This window comes from Eptesicus fuscus, chromosome 22, assembly GCF_027574615.1.
Source record: "Eptesicus fuscus isolate TK198812 chromosome 22, DD_ASM_mEF_20220401, whole genome shotgun sequence".
NCBI lineage: Eukaryota > Metazoa > Chordata > Mammalia > Chiroptera > Vespertilionidae > Eptesicus > Eptesicus fuscus.
This window is the reverse complement of record NC_072494.1, coordinates 36857653-36880626: the sequence shown is the minus strand read 5'-3', so window position 1 is coordinate 36880626 and position 22974 is coordinate 36857653. Positions and strand designations below refer to the sequence as shown.

General features: G+C 53.2%; 1 protein-coding gene across 1 annotated transcript in view; it reads left to right on the top strand.

The window, feature by feature from the left end:
- Window positions 1-12765: 12765 nt before the first annotated feature.
- SOX13 (SRY-box transcription factor 13) overlaps window positions 12766-22974 on the top strand; it is a 48022-nt gene continuing 37813 nt past the window's right edge. Inside the window, exon 1 of the mRNA XM_054712070.1 lies at window positions 12766-12810. The gene's annotated coding sequence lies outside the window, so the exon portion shown is untranslated. The remainder of the gene's footprint in view (window positions 12811-22974) is intronic.

Sequence of the window (22974 nt, the reverse complement as noted above, 5' to 3'; positions counted from 1 at the left end):
GGATAGAGAGATGGAAACATCAATGATGAGACAGAACCATTGATCGTCTTCCTCCTGCACGATGCCACTGGGGATTGAGCCCAAGACCCAGGCATGTGCCCTGACCTGGAATCCAACCGTGACCTCCTGGTTCATAGGTCAACACTCAACTACTCAGCCATGCTGGCTAGGCATCTTAGAGTTTTTGAAGGTCAGGAAGCCAAGAGTGGCTTAGCTGAGTGTTTCTGAATCAGTGTCTATTCCAAGGTCTCTCATGAAGTTCGTGGCCGGGGCTTCAATCTCTGAAGACTTAACTGGGGCTGGAGGGTTTGCTTCCAAGGCGCTCACAGAGCTGCAGGCAGGAGGCCTCAGATCCTCAGGGCGTGGGCCTGTCCAAGGGCTGCTGGGCACGGCAGTGGCTTCCCCCAGAGCAGACGATCCAAATGCCACTCTGTCTTTATGACCTGGTCTCCAAATCACACATTATCACTTCTGCTTTAGACGTGGGTCACTAAATCCATCTTATACCCCATGGGAGAAGATTACACCAGGGAAACATGTACACCAAGAGGTGGGGATTATTGGGGGCCATCTTGGATATTTCCTTACCACAGAAACCCTCCTAAACCAGCCACAGTTTAAAATTCTGGAACATTAGTGACACTAAGATTGAAATAGCCAATTAATCTTTGTCTCATTTTTCCACATAGAAATGTGAAGAAAAGGGTCTAATTCTTGGCAATGAAATTATTTTGTAGAATCTAGTCCTCTTTATAAACATTACACTGTTACATCCGAAAGTACAAAGTTTTTACTGAGAACCAAATCCAGCCCCATGCTGAGAGAAATACCTTAGATATTAGCAGGCAATGAACCTTCTGGAAGGGTTTAACCATTATCCTTTGACATTTAAAAATTATGCAGGATTATGACTCTATTTCTTTCTTTCAGAGACTGAGGATGCAGCAATGAACAAGACAGAGGGGAGTGGGGATGAGGGGTGTTATGAACTGAATGTCTATGTCCCCCCTAATTTGTATGTTGAAGTCTGAACCCCCAATTCGGAAGTGGGACTTTGGGGAGATAATTAGGTTTAGATGAGGTTATAAAAGTGGGAATGATGGAATTAGTGTCCATCATTCAGCTGAGAGCTCTCTCTCTTCACCATGGGAGGATACAGGGAGAGGCTGGCCCTCTACCAGCCAGGAAGAGACCTCTTACGAGGAATCCAATTGACTGGTACCTTGATCTTGGACTTCTGGCATCCAGAACCTTATAGTTTTATAAATTTCTGACCCTTATAGTTTTATAAATAAATTTCTGACCCTAGCTGGTTTGGCTCAGTGGATAGAGCGTTGGCCTGAGGACTGTAGGGTCCCAGGTTCGATTCTGGTCAAGGGCATGTACCTTGGTTGTGGGCACATCCCCAGTAGGGGGTGTGCAGAAGGGAGCTGATCAATGTTTCTCTCTCATTGATGTTTCTAACTCTTTATCCCTCTCCCTTCTTCTCTGTAAAAAATCAGTAAAATATATTAAAAAGAAAAAAGAAAAGAAAGAAATTTCTGTTGGTTATGCCACCCAGTCTATGGTATCTTGTTATGACAGCTCAAGCAGACTGCTGTCACCTGACTGAGTACATGCAAGGCTAAAGTCACAGTGTTTGGAGTCTACAGTTTGCACTGGAGGAGGAATCTTCAGAGTTTCACAACAGCTTCTGTCTGCAGAGGGGCAGGACTGATGGCAGGGAGCACCAACCACTGAAGAAGTGACTGAAAATGTGACTGGAGAGCCGGGAAGTAAACATTTTAAGGGCCAACTTGGAGTTCTAAGTCAGTAGTAGAAATTGGAGAAGAATCACATTGTCGGTAGGAGGGTGGGGTCAGTATCGTTATTGGTGTAGTTTCCACTGGTGAATTTTTTTTTTTTAACAGAATAGATTCTTCAGCTTGCAAAACATTTTGTCATGAAAAAGATATCTGAAGTTGGAACGAGCACTAGACTTCTTTTCCAGGACTCGGGAGAATGGGACACAGTGGGAGGCTTGGCGGACTCAGAGGTTCAACCATGAACTAAGCTGATACCCATCCTCATGCAGCCTGGTGACCAGGAAGGACTCTCGTTCTTGCCTCCAGGAATAACCCAGTAGGGATATATCTAATTCTTCTCTAAAAGTTTTTGGAAATATATGATTCCAGACTCACCTCAAAATAAGAGAAAGTTTTAGGGGAGACCTACATGCTAAGGAGAACTGATTCAGCTGCTGCAATAAAGGCCAATGTCACAGTGGCTTATGGAAGACTAGTGGCCCAGTGCACAAAATTCGTGCACGGGGAGGGGAGAGTACCTCAGCCTGGCCTGCACCTTCTCCAATCTGGGACCCCTCAGGGGATGTCTGACTGCTGGTTTAGGCCCGATCTGGCAGTCGGACATCCCTCTCGCAATCTGGGACTGCTAGCTCCTAACTGCTAACCTGCCTGCCTGCCTGATTGTCCCTAATCATTCTGCCTACCGGCCTGCTTGCCCCCAATTGCCCCCCCCCGCCAGCCTTCTTGCCCCCAACTGCCCCCCCCTGCCAGCCTGCTCGCCCCCAACTGCCCCACCCGCCGGCCTGATCACCCCCAACTGCCCTCCCCTCCTGGCCTGATCGCCCCTAACCGCCTCTGCCTCGGCCCCACCACCATGGCTTTGTCTGGAAGGACATCTGGAAGGTCTCCCGGTCTAATTAGCATATTACCCTTTTATTAGTATAGATAACAGGTTATTAGTATCTCCAGTAATTGTCCAAGAATAAGCAGTACAAAGCTTTCAGGGGATCCATAGTATCCGAGACCCAGACTCCTTTTCCAATGCCTCCTTTCATCACGGGGACTGGGAGAGCTATGACAGCTCCTGCCAGCATGAAGGGAAAATGGCAGAATGGGAAGGAGGATTGGCTGTCGTTTTCGAAGCTAAATCTTGTATTACTCTACAAGGGAAAAACAGATCCTGGGGGGCAGCTATCATCCTCTGACGTAATAACCTCCTGTAACCTTGCCGGAAAGGAAGGCCAAGGAGATCAGTCCTAGTCAGGCAAATACCCTTTCATTAGACTTTAAACTCTATGACTGTTTTTGCTCTTCACTTCACTGTCACTGCCTGGCACAATCCATGGCACAGAGCAGGTTCTTACCAAATATTTATCAAGTAAAGAAACGGATGAGAGGCAGCTGGATTTAAGAGTTCCAGAAGACCCTCCTTGTGCTTCTTCCCAAGGATTTTTGTTCCTAGGATCAAAACACCTTGGTTTCGCCCTGGCCAGTGTGGCTCAGTTGGTTGAGCATTGTCCCATGCACCGAAAGGTCCCTGGTTGGATTCCCAGTCTGGGCACATGCCCAGGTTGCAGGCTCAATCCTCGGTGTTGGCTGTGCAGGAGGCAGCCAATCAATGTTTCTCTCACATTGATGTTTCTCTGTCTCTCTCTCTCTCTGCCTCTCCCTTCCTCTCTCTCTCAAATCAATGAAAACATATTAAAAAAAAAAAAAAAAAAAGCTTGGTTTCTCGTTAAAATTAAATCTCAGAAGGTACGTTGAAAGTTCTTCCTGAAGTGAAATTTCCTACCCGGCACTCCCACCCTGACAGGTCGTATGATTTCTTTATAGCCTTGGTCTAATGTCTAATGATGGCGAGTTTTAGGTGACGTAGTGCACAAAGAGCAGTTTGATGGCAAATGGTGTGAGAAAGCCAGGCTCTTCCGGCCGTTCTAATGTGTTATCGCTCTAAGCAAACCCGGTGCCTTCCTGAGAGAATTGTATCCCAAGGTCTCCTATATTGCACAGATTAATTCTTTTAGCTGGGAGGGGCCAGCCTTGGAGGAGGGGAGAGCTACCGGGAGGTGCTGAAGGGCCAGCTGAGCAGGCAGAGCCCCCAGCCCCCTCAGCCCGGGCCTGGGCTAGCCTCCCAGCTCTCCCCTGAGGGCCGTGTTTCCAGCCTCTGCATTTAATAAGCTGAGGGCATCGAAAACAGTAAAATGTGGGAGATAATACAACAGCCCATAAAAAGATAAAACAAACTAAGAAGAAATAAAAAGATGGTTAAAACCGTAAAAAAAAAAAAGAGAAAAAAAAAAGGCAGCAGGAAAATGATAATATGACCTAAAAATAAACCAAATAAACTTAAAAGAAATGAAAAGATAGAACAAAGACACAATAAGGCAAAGGTTAGAAATAAAAGATGGAGAATAAAGAGAGAATACAATAACAATAAATCTAGAAGATAAGATGAGAGAATATAAAACAGCTAGAAGAAAGACAAAACAAAGATTAAAAACGACTGAGATAAGTGAAATCATTAAAGCCAGAAAAATAAAAGACTAAAGGGATTAAAATAATAAAATGTGTTAAACCCAAACCACAAGAAATAAAAAATTTAAAAGAATGGCTATGGGGAGCAGCGTCATAGATTCAGTTTGTCTCAAGTTAAAATAAGGCTTCAGTGCAAGGACCGGAGCCTGCTCCTCGTGCAGACATAGTTTATGCGTCCAGGCAGCCTCCACGTTAGGCTGACCTCCCAACCTCTAAGCATCCACGTTCATCGCTAGAGCTGCCCTAACCAAGAACCACAGACTGGGGGCTGAACGGCAGCAATGTACCCCCTCACCATTCTGAAGACTAGAAGTTCATGATCAAGGTGTTGGTTCCTCTGAGCGCCACCAGGGAAGGATCTTTCCCAGCTCTCTCTCCTGGACCTGCAGATGGCCGTCTTCTCCAGACGCGTCCCTTCTGTTGGTGTCTGTGTGCAAATCTCCTCCTCTTACAAGGACATCAGTCACATTGGATGAGCACCCACCCTAAGACACCATCCTAACGTCATTACCTCTGTGAAGCCAGTTAGGACACAGGAATTTGGGGAGGATGGTGGATGCGCTTCAGCCCAGAACATCGTCCCGGCCCGGAGTCCCCGGGAGGAGCCCCTCCAGGCAGAGAGAGGAAGACAAAGAGCAGGACCTTTGACCCCGTGCCTGGTTTGGGGGCCTCTGACACGACTGACTTGATTTTAGTTTCTGGTTAATACTCTTCATTTCACTTGGAACCACACAGGGCGGTCCTGCTGAGCCCTAGCAGAAGGCTCTGGAATCCCTAACCCATTTTCTCGCATGATGTTAGGGTGGCTGCAAGCAGGAACTGTCCCGGCAGCCAGTGTCCTGTGGCTCCCGCTGCGGCCCCCGCAGGAGGCTGAGCTGGTGCGCTCGGCTCCTCGGGCCGGAGGGCGTCTGCTTTGGCTACAAACGCCCGTGAAACCCAAGCTCGCTGGTGGCCTTTCCCGAACGGGAAGCCTGGCAGAGCTGGGCACCAGAATGCCTTCCTGTTCTCGCGGGCATGGCCTTCCTGTTCTCGGTTTCTCTCTTGCTACAAAGGCGGAGCTCAGAACGGTGTGCAGGAAGCGCAGGGCCGTGGGGGACGCGAGGCCGAGGTCACCTCGCTCAGGGGTCGGCAAACTCCTTAGTCAGCGGAGCCAAATATCAACAGTACAACGACTGACATTTCTTTGGAGAGCCACATTTTTTAAACTTAAACTATATAGGTAGGTACATTGTTATTAACTTAATTAGGGTACTCCTAAGCTGGCCTTTGCTAAAATCTCAAGGGGCCAAAGAGCCGCATGTGGCTCTCGAGCCGCAGTTTGCCGACCACTGACTAGCTCAACCTCCTAGTTAGTAGTTGAAGAAATAGAAATCTAGGAAGGAAAGACTTCCCGCCAAAATAAATGCTCTTGTTCCTCTCCTCTCTTTCTCTCTCCCTCCCTCCCTCTCTCTTCCTCTCTCTCTCTCTCTCATACACACACACACACACACACACACACACACACACAGTGGGCAGACAGAGTCCAGGCCCCAAGTTGCCATCTGACAGAGCTGGCTTCATAGCTCAGCGTTGAATAAGGCCCTGTGCTCAGAAGAGCCCTGAGCTTGACTGAATGCTCCGCTGTCGCCATCTTGACTTGGTAAACATTCTGGAACAAGGGGCGCTATGTGTCATGTTGCAGCGGGCCCTGCAACGTGTGGTGGCCGTCCTACCCCGGCTCCCCTTCCCACTGTGCTGCGAGGAGGCAGGCGCCACAGCCACCCGCGCTCCGTGTGCCCATGAGCTGCCCAGAGCAGAGATTGTGGGTCCAGTTTTAGCACAAGACAAGCTCTTCAGAACAGGAGGAGAAAGGGGAGGGTGCCTTTCACTGAGGCCCCAAGGCTCTCTGGCTCGCCTTAATCCCCCAGGGGGGTTTCAGCTAGGGCATGAACCTGAGGTCACCCATCTCTCATCTTCAGCTGGCAGCCTGGACCTGTCCCAGCCTTGTTCTCTTCCAGATCCCCATCCCCTCAGTCTGTCTCCCACATGGCTGGTGAGAGGAAGGATAAAAGGAAAGTGAAAGTATCAGCTTCTCTGGATGGCCCTTTCCTCCTCCTCCTCCTCCTCCTCCTCCTCCTCCTCCTCCTCCTCCTCCTCCCCCCCCCTTCTCCCCACCATCGTTGCCATGGAGACCAGAACAAAGCCTCTCTTTCCCCTCTTTTCTGGATTGTTAATTGTCTTTTCTCCATGGTGCCTTTGTTAATTGTTGCCAGTCCCTCCCAGGATGAGGATCTAGGCCTCCTCAAGACCGGAAAAAGGGTGAAGAACAAAAGTTAGGTGGTGGGGGTGGGGCATATGGCCAGGTGGAGGGGGTGGAGGTGAAGAGGAGAGAGGAGGCAGCCGCAGGGTTTTTTAACTTGCCCAGGCTTCTGGGAAGGGCACACCTCTTCACCTCTTTACCTGCCTGCCTCAATCAGCTTCCTTTTCAAGTAGGGCCCAGTGTCCACCCGCTCCATGGGGAAGGACAGGAGAGAATGGGAGAGAAAAGAAAAACAGCCATTGTGTGTATGCACACACGTGTGTGTGTGTGTGTGTGTGTGTGTGTGTGTGTGTCTTTGCCCTGCACCCATTTCCAAGTAAGATATGCAGCCCGATCTTTACTCCCAGCATGTGGGACTACCGATAACTAAATTTACAGAGAGCATTGACCTATGAGCCAGGAGGTCATGGTTCCATTCCCGGTCAGGGCACATGCCCAGGTTGTGGGCTCCATCCCCAGTGGGGGGTGTGCAGGAGGCAGCCAATCAATGATTCTCTCTCATCATTGATGTTTCTATTTCTCTCTCCCTCTCCCTTCCTCTCTGAAATCAATAAAAATATATTTAAAATAAAAATAATTTAAAAAAAACCCCACCACTCCCCCAGGCAGTAGGACGAAGAGTTGCTACCCACACAAGCTCCACTAGGCTGGCCTACCCTGACCTGACCTGACCTGACCTGACCTGTAAGTTCCCTCCTCTCCACGTCACAGACAAAATGGCCCTTGGTTAGCTGCCAGGGAGGTGGGGGCAGGGGAGAGGGGAGAGGGGAGTAGGAAGGCCTTCAGGCAAAGCAGTGAGACAAGGCTTTCAGCGGGGCTCCCTCCTTCTCCCAACTCCTCAGCTCCCAGCCTTCTAGCCCTCACCCTGCTCCTGGAGCACTGAGGAAAGCTATTCACACCATTTTGGGAATTTAATCCTGGCATTACTTCTCCCAAGAGAATTTGCATTTTACATCTTATCTCTAACTTCAGAGGTTAAAAAAGTGTGGGGCACCCCAGCACCCTGGGGCACCTGCAGCCCCCACCAGCGTCTCAGGATCAGGCTTGGCAGCCACAGGAAATGGAGACTCACTCACTGAAGCCAATCAAAGTCATTCCTTCAGCAAGTATTTTTTGAGCATCTACAGCAGGTCCTCAGGTCACATCATTTGCTTATAGGGTTGTTGAGATGTCCTAGGAACCTGACTCTTCTTTATATCCATTAGCTTCCAGTAACGTTGGCTTCTACACCTCCTTTTTCTTAAAGTCCAAGAATCTATTGACACCATTAGGTGAGGACTAACTGTCCTCTGGGCTCTGGAAATTAAGTGGAAATTAGAGCAGGCAAGGTTCCTCCCTCACAGAGCCGACATCCAGTCTACAGGGGAGAGAGAAAAAGACAAAGAAAACAGAGGAAGTGAGTCCCAACTGCGTGCTAAGTGCTGAAGGGAGCAGGGTCCGAGGAGGATAAAAGGGGAGAGGATGATGCCGATGGGGAAGAGGACAGATGAAGGCACATGTTTGTTGTGACCAGAGGATGAAGAGGAGCCAGCTCTGGGAAGAGCAGGGTGTGTGTGGGGCGGTGCTCCCCAGGTAAACAGGTACTTACAGGGTTTGAAGCCTAGTTTAAGGCAGATTTTCAATATGGAAGATCTGATGGAGACTGGGCAAAATGTGCGAGATAACAGTTTAGGATTGGAGGACACAGCGAGGGAAGGAGCTTGAAAAATAAACAATTGTTCGATAAGCTGGTGGTTTGCCAGGTTAAGCAAACTATTATCCCGCGGAGGGGGTTGTTGGAGCAGTCTATTGTTCAGATAAATGGATTTTCAGGAAATTTCTGAAGCAAATAATGAAGTTATTTACTGGTTTACAGCCTTATCTTCCCGGACGAGAAATTTCTGAAACAAATATTAAAGTCGTGTTGATGGCAACAGTCTTCGTTAAATTATGCGGCTGCAGGTGGTCTCAGCTCTGAAAGGCAGTGAGGCTGTGGGAGTCCAGCTGAGAGAGGATGAAGGCCTGGGCCAGGGTGGGGGCAGCGAGGAAAGGGAAGGGGATGGATTGGCACGTATTTTTGGAGATAGGTCAACAGCACTGATTGGATTAGATGGAAAAGGAGGAATCAAGGATGAGTCTTAGGTTTTAGGCCTCAGCCACTGGGGAGGTGGTAGGACCTCTTACTGAGATGGGCAGATGGTGACGTGTGTCAGCAGGCTTGGGAGTAGGAGCTAAAGGTTCAATTTTGAACATGTGACGTTTAGGGTGTGTGTGAGATCCTTGGGTAGAAATGTCCAGTGTTTGGTTGGATACATGAGTCTGAAGTACATTAAACAGATGTAATGATTTAAATTAAAAAAAATGGAAAGAATAATCAACATATATTTGTTATTTAAACTATGGGAATTAATAAAATTTCACCTAGGGACAGAAGGTACAGAGAAAGGAAAACGTGGCACAGGACAGAACCCACAGGAAACACCCACTTGGAGACAAGGGTAGAGGAAGGGATATAAATAAGGGGGGGGGGGGGGCCGAGAAAGGCAGCCAGGAGGCCAGAGGAAATTCAGGGGAGAGTGAAGTTGTGAAGTGAGTATTTCAGCTGGGTTAAGTGGTGTAAATGTGATGGGTGTTCCTAGGAAATCCTATATAATAAAGAGGTAATATGCAAATTGACCATCACTCCAACACACAAGATGGCCACCCCCATGTGGTCAAAGATGGCCGCTCTCGTGTGGACACAAGATGGCTGCCACAAGATGGCCAGCAGGGGAGGGCAGTTGGGGGAGATCAGGCCAGCAGGGGAGGGCAGTTGGGAGGGACCAGACCTGTAAGGGAGGGCAGTTGGGGGCCATCAGGCCTGCAGGGGAGGGCAGTTAGGGGCAATCTGGCCGGCAGGGGAGCAGTTAGGCATTGATCAGGCTGGCAGGAGAGTGGTTAGGGGGTGATCAGGCAGGCAGGCAGGCGAGCGGTTGGGAGCCAGCAGTCCTGGATTGTGAGAAGGATCCCAGATTGGAGAGGTTGCAGGCTGGGCTGAGGGACAACCCCCGCCCCCTCCCGTGCACGAATTTTGTGCACCGGGCCTCTAGTGGTGGTATAATAGTATAGAAAGCTCTAGAATCTTCAGAGTCAGGTAACTTCCTCCCATCACTTATTGGTTATGACCTTGAGCTTCATTTTTCTCATCTTTAAGATGGAATGATACCAAACTCACAGAATTAGGATAAGGTAGAAGTAGATACTGTGTATGAAAGTAGCTCCACCCGTAAGACACAGTAGGCAGATACTAAAAATACCTCACGTTAGTGGCAGCGCTAGGGAAGAGTGGACACCTATGAAGGGAAATATAATGGATTGGGGGGGGGTGTTGGAGAGAGGAAGCCCACCTCCCACCTCTCACCTCTCTGCTCTCCCTCTCTCAGTCTGCTGTGGCTAAGGACAGTGATAGGTAGGGAACCATAATGAACCTGCCCACTGACGCTTGATCAGGAGCCAGAGAAAAAACATCCAAGTATATGGCAAACACAGGCATGTTGGCTGGTGGCCCCTGGGTAACTCTCGTGGTTTCTGAGATGGCTTCATCCACAGTCACCCAAAAGCCAGGCTGTGATGAGTTAATACTGATTTCTCTGACCTTCCTATCGCCACCTGTTTCCTCCTTTCTGTCTTCCCTACCCCTACCTTGGCCCAAGCCGGCCTCCGGGACTGCCCTTGTCGGGTCGCTGTTCTCCCTGTCTCCGGCTAGGATGATCTCGGCAGAGACCCTGCTTAGGATCCCCCACTGACTCCCCATTCCCTTCAATCAACCGAATGGTCAACAAGTATTTTTTAAAAATATATTCTTTAAAAAAAATTAAAAAAATATATTCTTATTGATTTCAGAGAGGAAGGGAGAGAGAGAGAGAGAGAGAGAGAGAGAGAGAGAGAGAGAGAGAAAGAGAGAACATCAATGATGAATCATTGATCAGCTGCCTCCTGCATGCCCCCCACTGGGGATCAAGCCTGCAACCTGGGCATTGCCCTGGAATCGAACCATGACCTCCTGGTTCATAGGTCAACACTCAACCACTGAGCCATGCCGGCTCGGCAGCAAGTACTTTTCAAGGGCCTGCTCTTTGCCAACCGGTGGACACATCCCCGCCCTTGTGGAGCTTACAGCCCAGTGCAGGGGGTGGGGGTGGGGGTGACAGACAAATGGACTGTTTTCACACTATCTGCGACAGGGGGCCTCTGGAGCCCTTATACAGACGGGGTACCTGACCCGGATTGGCCTGTCCACAAAGGCTCCAGAAGAGTTGGTATCTACGCCGGGAACGAAAAGTTGAATGGAAAGAGTTAGCCAACGAAGGCGATGGGGGATGATGAACTCTCACGCCCTTAGTAGGTCTATCTGGCCCTTAGTAGGTCTGTGTGGCCCTTAGTAGGTCTATCTGGCCCTTAGTAGGTCTGTGTGGCCCTTAGTAGGTCTATGTGGCCCTTAGTAGGTCTGTGTGGCCCTTAGTAGGTCTATGTGGCCCTTAGTAGGTCTGTGTGGCCCTTAGTAGGTCTGTGTGGCCCTTAGTAGGTCTATGTGGCCCTTAGTAGGTCTGTGTGGCCCTTAGTAGGTCTATGTGGCCCTTAGTAGGTCTGTGTGGCCCTTAGTAGGTCTATGTGGCCCTTAGTAGGTCTGTGTGGCCCTTAGTAGGTCTATCTGGCCCTTAGTAGGTCTGTGTGGCCCTTAGTAGGTCTATGTGGCCTTTAGTAGGTCTGTGTGGCCCTTAGTAGGTCTATGTGGCCCTTAGTAGGTCTGTGTGGCCAGCTGACCATCACTTGCTGAGACCCTGGTCACCGACACCGTGGGCACATCGCTTGCAGTTCCACCATTGCCCCTCCTTTAACCTGACTCCCACAGGTCCTTCCAACGTCCACATGACACTTTCCCCAGGAAGATGCGGACCCGCTCCGCGCCCACGGGCTTTAGGTGGGCTCCCTGCCTCCTGTGCTCCCCCATCTCAGCACTCCTGCTCTTCACTGTCATGGTATGTCCACTCATCTGTCTCCCTCACTACGTGGGAATCCAGACAGGGCAAGGCGCTCTCTCATTCATCCCGTTGTCCCCTGCACCCAGCTGGGCCAGGCGTATTACAGGTTTTTTTTTAAAAAAATACATTGAATTAAAGGAATCCACCCCTCTATACAGAACAGGCCAGGAAAAACACACCAAGGACTCGTTTAGGAGTGCAAGGTGACGGGACTAGGGACTGGTCTGAAGCATCAGGAAGCTGTCTAGCTGCCGGAGGGATCCGGTGCCCAAGGGAGGTTCTGAAATGGGGTTTTTAAAAACCCGAAATCGAGTTTATCTGACTGAAGGGGTTGTTAGGACGCTGGGAGTTGGATGGACAACTTCTTGGGGCTTGCCCTAAGGAGCTAAGAGTTTCTGTGGGACCCTCGTTCCTGGGCCGTGGGAGTAGGCAGAACCCACGTCTTTTTAATATTCTCTCTGCCCCCACCCGCCCCCGCCGCTCAGGAGCCCCAGCTCTCCCCTTCCCACCAGAGGTTTCCAGCGCCTGATGCCAGGATGGACCTGGCTGCAGGGAGGAGGAGGGAACTCTCTGTCCCTCCCTCCTCCTCCATCTCCCCACCCTTCCTCCCTCCTCCTCCCCCTGCCCGCTGTGTCTCCCTCCCTCTTTCTCCTCTGAGGCTGTGGAGCCGCCGCGCCGCCGCGAGCCGCGAGCGCCCGGCTCGCAGTCCCGCTGGGGAGTGAAGTGTGGGTGCGGGTGCCGGCACCGCCCGGAGCGGCGGGCCGGGCTGAGGCCGGCGCAGCGGTCCGCGCGGAGGCTCGTCCGGGACGGAGCCCGGGCGCGGGGCCGGAGAGCCGGAGAGCCGGGCGGCGGGCCGGCGCCGCGTCCGGGCGAGTCCGGGGCAGGAAGGCGGCCGCAGCCGAGGGCAGAGGGCAGAGGGCGGAGAGCGGCCTGGCCCGCGGAGAGCCCCGCCCGGGACGCAGCCGGCCGCTGGGCGCGCACCCGGGCGGCCCGGAGTGCGGAGCGAGTCGCTGGCCGACGGCGGGGGGCGTGCCCCTCCCAGCCCCGCGCCGGCCGCTGCGCGGCGGGGCATGTGAGCGGGAAGCCGGGCCGCGGCGCAGGACGACGGCGGAGCAGCAGCGGCAGCAGCAGCGCGGAGCCCGGAGCCCGGAGCCCGGAGCCCGGAGCCCGGAGCCCGGCGCCCGGCTGAGTAGTAAGTGCTCCCCTCGCGCCCCCTCCCGCCCTCGGAAGTTTGACACTCGCGCCCCCACGGTTCTGGGCACACGGCGGCTCTCATCTCTGCGAGTTTCCATCCTTTGCAAAGTTTTCCCAAGAAGGATGGGTCCCCTCCCGACCCCAGCAGCGCCGGCCGGCGGGGGCTCCTCGCGGGTAGAGGCAGGGTCGTCGTGGAGAGGGGTGGCCGCCTGGCGAGGCCGCGCGGGTCGGTGGCTGTGCGCCCCGCGCCCGCTCCTGGCCGAGCGGCACCAGGTCTTGCACAGCATCCTGTCCCCTCGCCCAGTTCCAGGACTTCCCAGCAGGAAGCCGAGGCGACCTGTGAGCGCCCCGAGTGGGTCCCCGGGGCCGGCGCCGAGACGGAGATTCCCCCTCGCCCCGCCCTGGGTGTGGGGTGCGGGGCTCCCGCCAGAGCCACCCTTCCCACCCTCCAGGTCGGCTCCCCCGCCGGCCAGCCGGGCGCTGCATCCTGTTTGTTTTCTGCGCCGCTGCTCCTGGCTCACCCCCTCCCACCTCCCACCTCCCACCTCCCACCTCGTCTTCTCCCTACGACCCCCACCTCCCGCCTGGAGAATGGCGTAGGTGAGCCTTTTCTTCCCGGTTTCACCGTCAGAGCAAATCGTGCCTGGGGGTGGAGAGGTGGGGGTGGGGGGCAGTCCTGGTCCCAGCAGTTCGCCATTGTTTTCCCACCCCGCGCGTTCGGTACGTAAACACACACACAACCTCTCTCTCCTGCTCTCGTTCTCTCTCTGTCTCTGTCTCTGTCTCTGTCTCTCTCTGTCTCTGTCTGTCTCTGGGGCTCCCTCTGCTTCACACTCGCGTGCACACCCTCTGCTTCGAGTCCCGAGACGCGCGGGGATCGCCCGCGGGGTCTCCAGCCGCCGGACCCCGCCGGGCAGCGGCTGGGTTCCTTCTCCGGAGCTGGGGCGGGGGGCGGGCGGGGGGCGTGGGGGCGGCCGGAGAGCCCCGGGCGGGGCCGCGGGCTGCGCTTGGGCGGGAAGGGAATTTTGAACTTCAGCCCCGGACCTCTCCGGGAGGACCCCGGCGCACTTGCGGCGGCTCCCGCCCGGACGGCGGACGGCAGCTGCAAGGACTCCAGCGGCGCTCTTGGCAGCCGCCTCCGGGACCGGGGCGAGGAGGAAGCCGGCGAGCTTTCCTGGGAAGTTTGCTTGGATTCTGTGGGAATTTCCGGGCAGGGCGCCCCGGCGCTGGTGAAGGGTCTGGCGAAAGCAGCCCGGAAAGATGCTGCCGGGAGGCGTTTCCAGGGACCCTGGCTTCCACGGGCCCCCTTTGCAGGCGGCGGTCCAGATGCTGGGGTTCAGGACCTGTGGGACCTAATTCCCCACCAGCCTGAGCTTGGGCGGGTCCTTTAACTTTTCTAGATTTCCCCTTATGCCGAGTGGGCAGGGATATGCACACATCTTTGAAATTGGTATCCAATAATTAGTTAAAGAATAGTGGTCTGAAAGAAAAATTAAAAAAAAAAATAGTGGTTTGCAAGGCAGGAACTGCAGGAGGGCAGGGACCCCTCTAATTGTAGCCCTGAAAGTCCGCATCGCTTAGTGGTTGAGCGCCAAGGCTCTGGAGTAGATCCCAGGTATTGCCCCTGGCAGCATGATCTTGAGCAATTTGGCCTGACTACTCGGTGCCTCACTTTGCTCGTCTGTAAAATGGGTTTACTATGAACAGTGCCTACCTCATAGGGCTGTCTTGAGGATGAAAAGTGTTAATAAAGCGAAGGGTGCCCAGCACATAGTAAGTGCTGGGGAAATGTTAGCTGTTCTTGTCATTATTACTGACCTGACCTCGTACAGAGCCCAGAGAGCACGTCTGGATTGTGCTCATTGAATCAGTTATAATAATTGTCCACTTCTGAGAAGGAAGAAACCTCGCACTTCCCACCCTGTCCTGTTTTCAGCTTGTCAAATCCTCCCTTACTCCTTTTCTAGTTCCATCTTGTTAAGTCTTTTATCTTTTCTTTCTTGCTCCCCTTCCTCCCTCCCTCTCTTCCTTCACAGTTTTTATGAAAGGTACTTCATTCCCTCCTTTAAAAAAAAAAAATCAATCTTAGCCCAACTGCAGTGTTCTCAGTGGAAATCAGGCCCCAGGAAGTGTCTCCACAGGGCGCCCCCTGAGTACAGGGCATGGGCTGCTGGCTCCTGGATTGGATGTGCATTTGTGCCTCTGGGGTTGGGTGAATTTCCAGAGGGAGGAGCCCAGGTGTCTAGGGCCCCGGGGAAGAGGCAGGTGGGCCGGCTGGGCTGTTCCTGGGGAAGGCAGCGTCTGTGTTGCCTGTTGGCTGCGGCTCACTTGGGAACCTCGAATATGCCAGCTGCCCGGGTAGAATGGATATGGGATTTTGGGTACATGAGGGGCCACAGTTTCACCCCCAACTTTCCACTTGTATGTAGAGTATTTTCTAGGAATTTGGGTCTGTCACAGCTCCTTTGATTCAGGACTCTGAGCTGGGGACGAGGGAAGAGCAGGCAGCTGCTGGCCACCCACGCTGTCTCACACAATGGGCTTTCTCTCCTTCCTCTGACCCTCTGACTCCCACCCCAGGCATGAGGGAGGATGGCCAGGTGATTGGTTCTTGGTGCTTGGAGATCCCGCAGGTGGGCGTCCAGTGATGAGAACCAGCCACTGCGGCCATCCCCCTTCATCCCTGTGACAGAAGTTTGTTGACCACCTACCCGTGCCCAGCGGGGCTCCAGCGGTGAGCGGTCAGGTGGCGTGCCCGCCTCCAGGGAGACTTCTTTCTAGTGGGAGGCGACAGGCAATGCTTTTGAAATAAGTATCCAAGACGATATTGGATCCTCTGTGATGTGGAAGAGCTACAACAGGGTGATAGGATAGAGGACATAGGTGTGGGGGGTGGGCAGGGGTGGCCCTACTTCGGGAAGCCAGTGAGAGCCGCCCTGGGGAGAGGACAGCTCAGTGAGGCCTGAAGGATGGAAAGGAGCCAGTGGCACAGAAAGGAAGGAAGCAAAGGAAAAATGGTTGAGGCCACAACTGGGTTTGCAACCGCAGCGTGGCCGGAGGGGGACTGGAGAACTCAGCGGGGTGCGGAGCCTGGTCACGGGGACCTGGTCGGACTGACTGGTTAGGAGCTGGGTTTTATGGCCAGGGCGATGGAAGCCACTGGAGAGGGGAGTGACAGGGTCTGATTTACGGTTTTAAAAGGTTAGTTGGTACACAAGACGTGGTAACCGGAGTTGCCCCAGGGGAGGGAAGCGGTGGCTGAGGGATGGATGGAGGAAAGATGGTGTTTTCACTGGAGACTCTTTTGTCCTTTCTGACTGGAGGACCATGCGCAGGTATCAACCATTCCCCCCTCTCGCCCAAGCCCAAACCAAAAAGCGTCGTTAGAAAAAGGTTAGTTTATAAACTGGAAACTATAGAATAAAGAGTGTGAGAAAATGGCATAAAGCTATAATATAGTACCGGTTTCATAGAGATAATTAGATGTATGCACACGTGCAGGATGCACACAGAGAGAAAACTAGAAGGCTGCCTTTTTACAGAGGTTAATTCTAGATACTGGACATATGGTGGTTTTCACTTCCTTTTGTATCTTCTGTTGATTTTTCCAATCTTCTACAATGGTCCCGATCTGCTTTTATAGGTGGAAAAAAAATGTTAAAAAGATTGCTTCAGCTGCTGAGAGGCTAGCGCGAAGCGGAGCAAGGACAGGAGCAGAGAGGCCTGCTAGGAGGCTGATTCGGAACTGAAGTGTGATGTCTTGGATTAGGGGGGCCAGCGGGACTGGCATATGTCTTGGATTAGGGGGGCCAGCGGGACATTGTTCTGGAGGGCGAGCCAACAGGTCTCACTAACGCCATTGCCCAAAATGATGTTCTGCTGTTGCCTGGAGATTTTGTAACCAGGAGTGTGGGAATCAGGGATGTGAGGGGCCATTTCCAGTGCTGCCTTGGCTTTGGAAATGACTCAGATTTCAGCTACATTCTTATCCCCATTTTAACTCCTGGTAAAGATGGGGAGTGGGGGAGAGTGGGAGAGGTTGACGTGGGGCCCCTCCTGAATATCTTGCTACTTTATTAGCAGATTCAGGGCAACATGATGTGTAAAGGGCCGTGGGGTACATGCAGTACGTAACATCCCTGAGCCTCCGTTTTCCCATCTGTGAAATGGGACAATAACAGCGAGAATCCCTATCTCTTAGAACATCTGGTCAGTGTCTGCAGTAGGGGGCCGTGAATGGCATGGGTCTGGAGCTTGCTGTTGCCAGACAAGTATTTGCTTGGGCTACCCTTGATTCTGCAAAGGCTTCGTCCTCTCTGGGGGTGCTTTGAGATTGGGCCTTTTTGGGTAGCTCCCTGAGTATAGGTCACTAGGAAGCTGAAGCTGGTGCCTCTGGAAAAAGTGGAATGGAAATGCAGCTGTGCCCGTGCGCCCCTCCCCCCGCCACATTCAGGGGCAAAGCTGAGTGTTTGCAAAGGGCTCTGTGCTGGGAAGGCCTGGCCAGGCCCACAGCAAATCGTGCTTTGAATGCGAATGATTTTTGTGCTCGGTGTTTGCTTAAGAGGGCTCACTCCTGCCGGAACTTTTGCTGGTCCCCTTTCTGGAACCGGATGTGTTAGCCAGGTAGGCTGTCACCGTGCCTGTTGCCAGGCGGGGAACCTGGGCCCATGAGGATCAAGACTCCAGGAAGGGCTCCTGCCACCTTCCTGTTCCCAAACAGGAAGACATGCCCTGGATGGGAGTCTTTGCCTGGGTGACCCCGTTGTGAAAATTTAAAAAACCTATGAATTGATTTTAGAGAGAGAGGAAGGGGGGAGAGGTAGAGCAAGAGGAACGCGGATTTGTTGTTCCGCTTATGTATGCATTCGTTGGTTGCTTCTTGTATGCGCCCTGACAGGAATTGAACCTGCAACCTTGGTGTATCAGGACGACACTCGAGCCAGCGGAGCTACCCAGCCGGGGCCGAGGGCAGCCCCGTGTGGAGCGCCTCTTCTTTGGTCCTTCTTCCAGCTCCGTGGAAAGACTTGGTGGGGAGGTTTGTTATAGGCAGCCCATAGGGCCACCTTCAACCTCCTCTGGTTTCTGGGGTCATGCTCTGGCAGGTAGCAGTTTCTTTAAAAAATTCAGGTGCTCTCTCTGAGCGGCGGGGATGCGGGAGTTCCCGCCTGAGGGTGGGGTGGAGTGGGGAGGAGTGAGTGCTGGTCGGCCGGAGTGCCACGGACCCCCCACCCCCAGAAACCCACGGGACCATCTGTGCGCCAGCCTCCCGGTGCTGAGGCCCGTGCGGCTCCCCCAGGGAAAGGTTTCATCCACCCGCGCGGCCCACAGCACCGAACCCCGCAGTGACCGGCTGCTCGGCTGCCCCTGACACCCCTCTGGTGTGGTGACCTGCCATGGCTGGGAGGGCCCGGAAGCCTGGGCCCCCTCGGTGCTGTAAGGGAGGATCTGGGTGGCCCCAGAGAAGGGACAGCACCAGTGGCTAGACCCAGAGGCTGTGAGGTGAGTGGGAAGTGGCTGGGGCTTCCCCTGCCTCCTCCCAAGGTCACCTGTGGGCAAACCCGAGGCCTGGAGGCTGCCCAGGATGTGCCGTGTGCACGTGGGGACCAGCTAGGAGGACAGGGGCTGAGAATTGTACCCAAAGGTTGAAGGTTCCAGCCAGAAAAGTTTTATGGGGCTGGGGGGGTGCAGGGAGGTGGGGGGGAGAGGTGTGTATGGGATCGTACAGGAGAGGCAGGAAGATGGGGGGACAGTCTCTCCAGCGGCCCCCTTTTTCCTAAATAGCATCACTGCCCAGGTGCTTTTGTCACCGGGAAGCCTGAGCAGGCCCTGAAATAGGAATTCGGTTCCCTTGTCCTTGATACACCCCAGCATTCCGCTCCCCTCCCTAAAGAAGTGGCCTTAGCATTTAAATGGCCTTGGCAGAAAGCCCTATTAACAGCCTGGGGGGTTGTGGCTCGGTTTGGGGGGAGGGGCTTAGAGTCAACGCCCACCTTGTCCCCCCTGTGTCTTCTGGGGAGATGTCCAAGGTTGGGTGCATTTCAGTCTTTAAACTTGAGGAGAGGAGACTGGAGGGGGCCACAGACTGAGCAGGAACCCTGGGCCTCCTCCCCCTGGTGGTTTAGCTCTGTGATCCCTGCCAGGCCCAGAGCTCCCTGGGGGATCCGCCCCAGAGGAGGCCAGACTGGGCTCCTCCCCTGGCCCTCACTCCCCCATCCCCGCCCCTGCTTGACTCAGAATGGAATGTGCAGCCTGTGGAACTGGATGGGGTAAAAACTGGTTCCCTGAGGGCCTGATCCGGCCCCCTCCTGCCCCTCCGCAGGGGGGTGGGGGACCCTGGGGCTAGGTCCAGTTCCTTGGCTGGGCTAGAGGTGCCCCGGGTTGTCCCAGATCCTGTGCTGAGTTGGGGCAGAGGTACATGCCACAGAGGCCCAGGTTCAGCCATTGGAAGGGGGTTAGTCCAAGATGAGGGTGGGTGGCCAATTTGAGGCCAGGGTGAAACAGGCAGAGCAGACCCCCTCCCCCAACTCCTGTAGTTGGGGTGGCCTGCCCTGGTCCCACAGCCTTTGGTGACTTCTCTCTCTCTCTTTTTTTTTGTTTTTATTTATTTATTTATTTTTTAATTTCTTTATTGATTAAGGTATCACATATCTCTCTCTTTTTTAAAAAAATATATTTTATTGATACTTTACAGAGAGGAAGGGAGAGGGATAGAGAGTTAGAAACATCGATGAGAGAGAAATGTTGATCAGCCGCCTCCTGCACACCTCCCACTGGGGATGTGCCCGCAACCAAGGTACATGCCCTTGACCGGAATCGAACCTGGGACCCTTCAGTCCGCAGGCTGACGCTCTATCCACTGAGCCAAACCAGTTAGGGGGGGTGACTTTTAAAAATTGTGGCTCATACTTATTTTCTTATTTCTATAGTTTCCAAAAGTAGTCCAGCAATGTTGTACTTTTGTGATCAGGATGGAAAGAATTTGAAATACATCTAGAACTGACAGCGAGACAGAAGAAGCAGGCACCAGTTTGCTCCCTGGAAGATGGGGCTTGACCAACGCTAGAATCTCCCTCAGAAAGAGGGGCCCTGTGGGGAGAGGTGACAGTGGGATAGGAGAGGAAGCCTGAAAGACCGGACGGATGCCTTTAGGTGACAGTTGAGTGGGCCCCAGGGTGGGCTCAGCTGGGGTGGGCGGCCCCAGTACCCAGGCCCTTGAGGCCTCCTGCTTTGGCCTGGCACCTGGGAGGAGCTAGGAAGTGGAGAGAAGCCTTGGCTGAAGCTGACCTCACATGACTCCAAAGAATTAACTCTTGCCCGGCCTGGCTGCAGCGTTGTCCTGTGCACCATAAGGTTGCCCTTTCGATTCCGGGTCAGGGTACATGCCTGGGTTGGGGTGCGATCCCCAGTTGGGACATGTACACAGGGCGCAATAGATGACTCTCATCTCTCTCTCTTTCTCGTTCTCTCTCTCTCTCTCTCTCTCTCTCTCTCCATCTCCATGTCCTCCTGTGAGGATTAAATAAAATGAACTCTTGTCTGGCCACATGAGGCAGGTCCTGCGCCCTCCTCAGCGTGCAGAGTGAGGAAAGTTTTCTGTTTCAGGGTGTGGGGTGTGAAGCTCTGGAAACCTTGCCCCTCACCGCCCCGTTGAGAGCCTGAAGCCATTCACTCACCCTGTGAGGCTTTGGTCCTGGGCCTGTCCCCGGAGGGTGCGGTGGGTGGGGAAGGCAGGGGGAATAAAAGGTTAGTGGGAGGGGCTGGAAGGAAGCCCGCGTGCAGGTACTACCAGGCCCGCAAAGGCAGGTGGGGTGAGGGGAGTGGGGAGTGAATAGGGAGCTGTTGAAAGAAGAAGGGAGTGGCCCCTCCAGCCGCGGCCATTTCTCTGGCTTGCCCGGCTCCCTTTTTCTCGGCTGGCGGAGAGAGTTGTGCATGCACGTGTGTGTATAGGCAGCCGGGTGGGGGCCCAGTCAGCCCCCTCTGGCGCCTGGGGGACAGGCAATGTCTCTGAGAGCCCCAGGGAGACGGTGGAGACCTTAGACCAGGCAGGAAAGGGGAGAGTGGACTGGGAGGCAGAGAAAGAGAGCCAGGCAGTGGTGTGGGGCCTTGCCGAGGAGAGGCAGAAGGGGGACCCTCCTCTCTGCCCTCCTCGCTGAGTTCCAGTCCCCCGGAGCCTCGGGGCCCCACACAATTGGGGTTTCCATCCCAGTCTGTCTGGAGAGCAGCAGGCAGTGGGCAGTCACCCGCCTTCCCTCCCGTCTCTGAGCTCAGCCTCCTCCTGCTGTCCTGGGAGCGTGGAGCCACGGCCACCCTCACACCAGGAGTGGGTGGTGTGGGAGTCTGGCCAGGGTGAGGGGCCAGAGAGAGGGGTGGGAGGGAAAGAGTTAGTGGTGGGGGCTGTGGGCTCTGCTAGCTGGGGCTGGGGGGGCAGGGAGGGAGGCCTCTCCTCTTGGTTCGGGAGATGGGCCCAGCCTTCACTCACCCGGACCCTCGCCAGGAAACAGGGTCAGAGGACAGAGGAAGGGAATTGTGTCCCAGCGGGCCCGGGGCAGAGGTGTGTGTGTAGCAGGAGAGCTTTCTCTTTGGAGGAAGCGAAGGGATGAACTTGACTGCTATCTGCCAGAGCGCGACTGCAGTAAGGATAGGAGTCCAGGTGCATGAGGCTCTTCCCGACATGCCAGGCCGTCTGCACAGCTGTTCTCGATGGCTCTGCTGGAACTGGCTCAGAGCGTCGGGGGCCAGTTGCTCTAATGGTTGCTCTAATGCCACTATTGGTTGTTTCTTGTTGATTTTTAATTTGTAGATATTATTTTTAATTATAGTTAGCACACAATAGTGTATTAGTTTCTGGGGTACAAGATAGTGAACCAACATTTGTATACCTTGCAGAGTGGTCCCCCACGAAGTCTAGGAACCGTCCGTCGTCATACATACTTATCATTGTTATTGACTCTGTTCCTTATGCATTACATCCTGTGACTTGTAACTGGAAGTTTGTACTTCTCAATCCTCTTCCCCCTTTCTACCCAACCCCCCTCTCTCTCTGGCAACCAGGAGTTCTCTGTATCTGTGAGTTTCTGTTTCGTTTGTTTATTCATTTATTTTGATTTTTAGAGTCTACATACAGGGTGGGCAAAATTAGGTTTACAGTTGTGAGTACGTGAAGCAGAGTTTATTCTTGTGTTATTTATTATCTTCCATACGAACAACTGTAAACCTACTTTTGCCCGCTCCATATAAGTGAAAAGGTAAGTTATTTGTCTTTCTTTTCTTTTTTTGTGTATGCAATTTTTATTTATTTATTTTAAATGTGTGTATATTTTTAATTTCAGAGAGGAAGGGAGAGGGAGAGAGAAACATCAGTGATCAGAGAGAATCATTGATTGGCTGCCTCCTGTATGACCCCCTCTGGGGACTGAGCCTGCAACCCAGGTATGTGCCCTGACTGGGAATTGAACTGTGACCTCCTGGTTCGTAGGTCACGCTCAACCACTGAGCCAAACCGGCCAGGCAGGTATTTGTCTTTCTGTCTGACTTAGCTCACTTAGTATAATGCCCTCTAGGTCCATTCATGTTGTAGCAAATGGAAAATTTCATTCTTTTTTATTGCTGAGTAATAGTCCATTGTTTGTATACCACATCTTCTTTGTCCACTCATCTGTTGATGGACACCCAGGTTGCTTCCGTAGTTCCGGCTACAGTAAAAAGTGCTGCAATAATGAACATAAGTGTGCACGTGTCCTTTTAAATTAGCATTTTTGTTTTTGGGGGATAAATACCCAGAAGTGAAATTGCTGGGTCATACTGTAGTTCCATCTTTAATTTTTTTGAGGAACTTCCATATTGTTTTCCATAGTGGCTGCACTAATTTACATCCCCGCCGCAGTGTGTGAGGGTTCTCTCTTCTCCACGTCCTCGATAACACTCGTTATTTGTTGCCTTTTTGGGGAGAGCTGTCTGACGGGTGTGAGGTTGGGACCTATGGTTTTCATAATGTAAATTCCCTTCCCTTCCACCACCTGGACTGAGAGCCATCCTCCTCAACATGCCACCCCCAATCTGGAGGTGATTCTTGGCTATTGATTGACACAGAGCGTGGGAACCAGAATCGACGGGAGGGCTTGCGTGCCGGCGTGGGTGCGAGTGTGTTGGGCGGCTTGGAGAG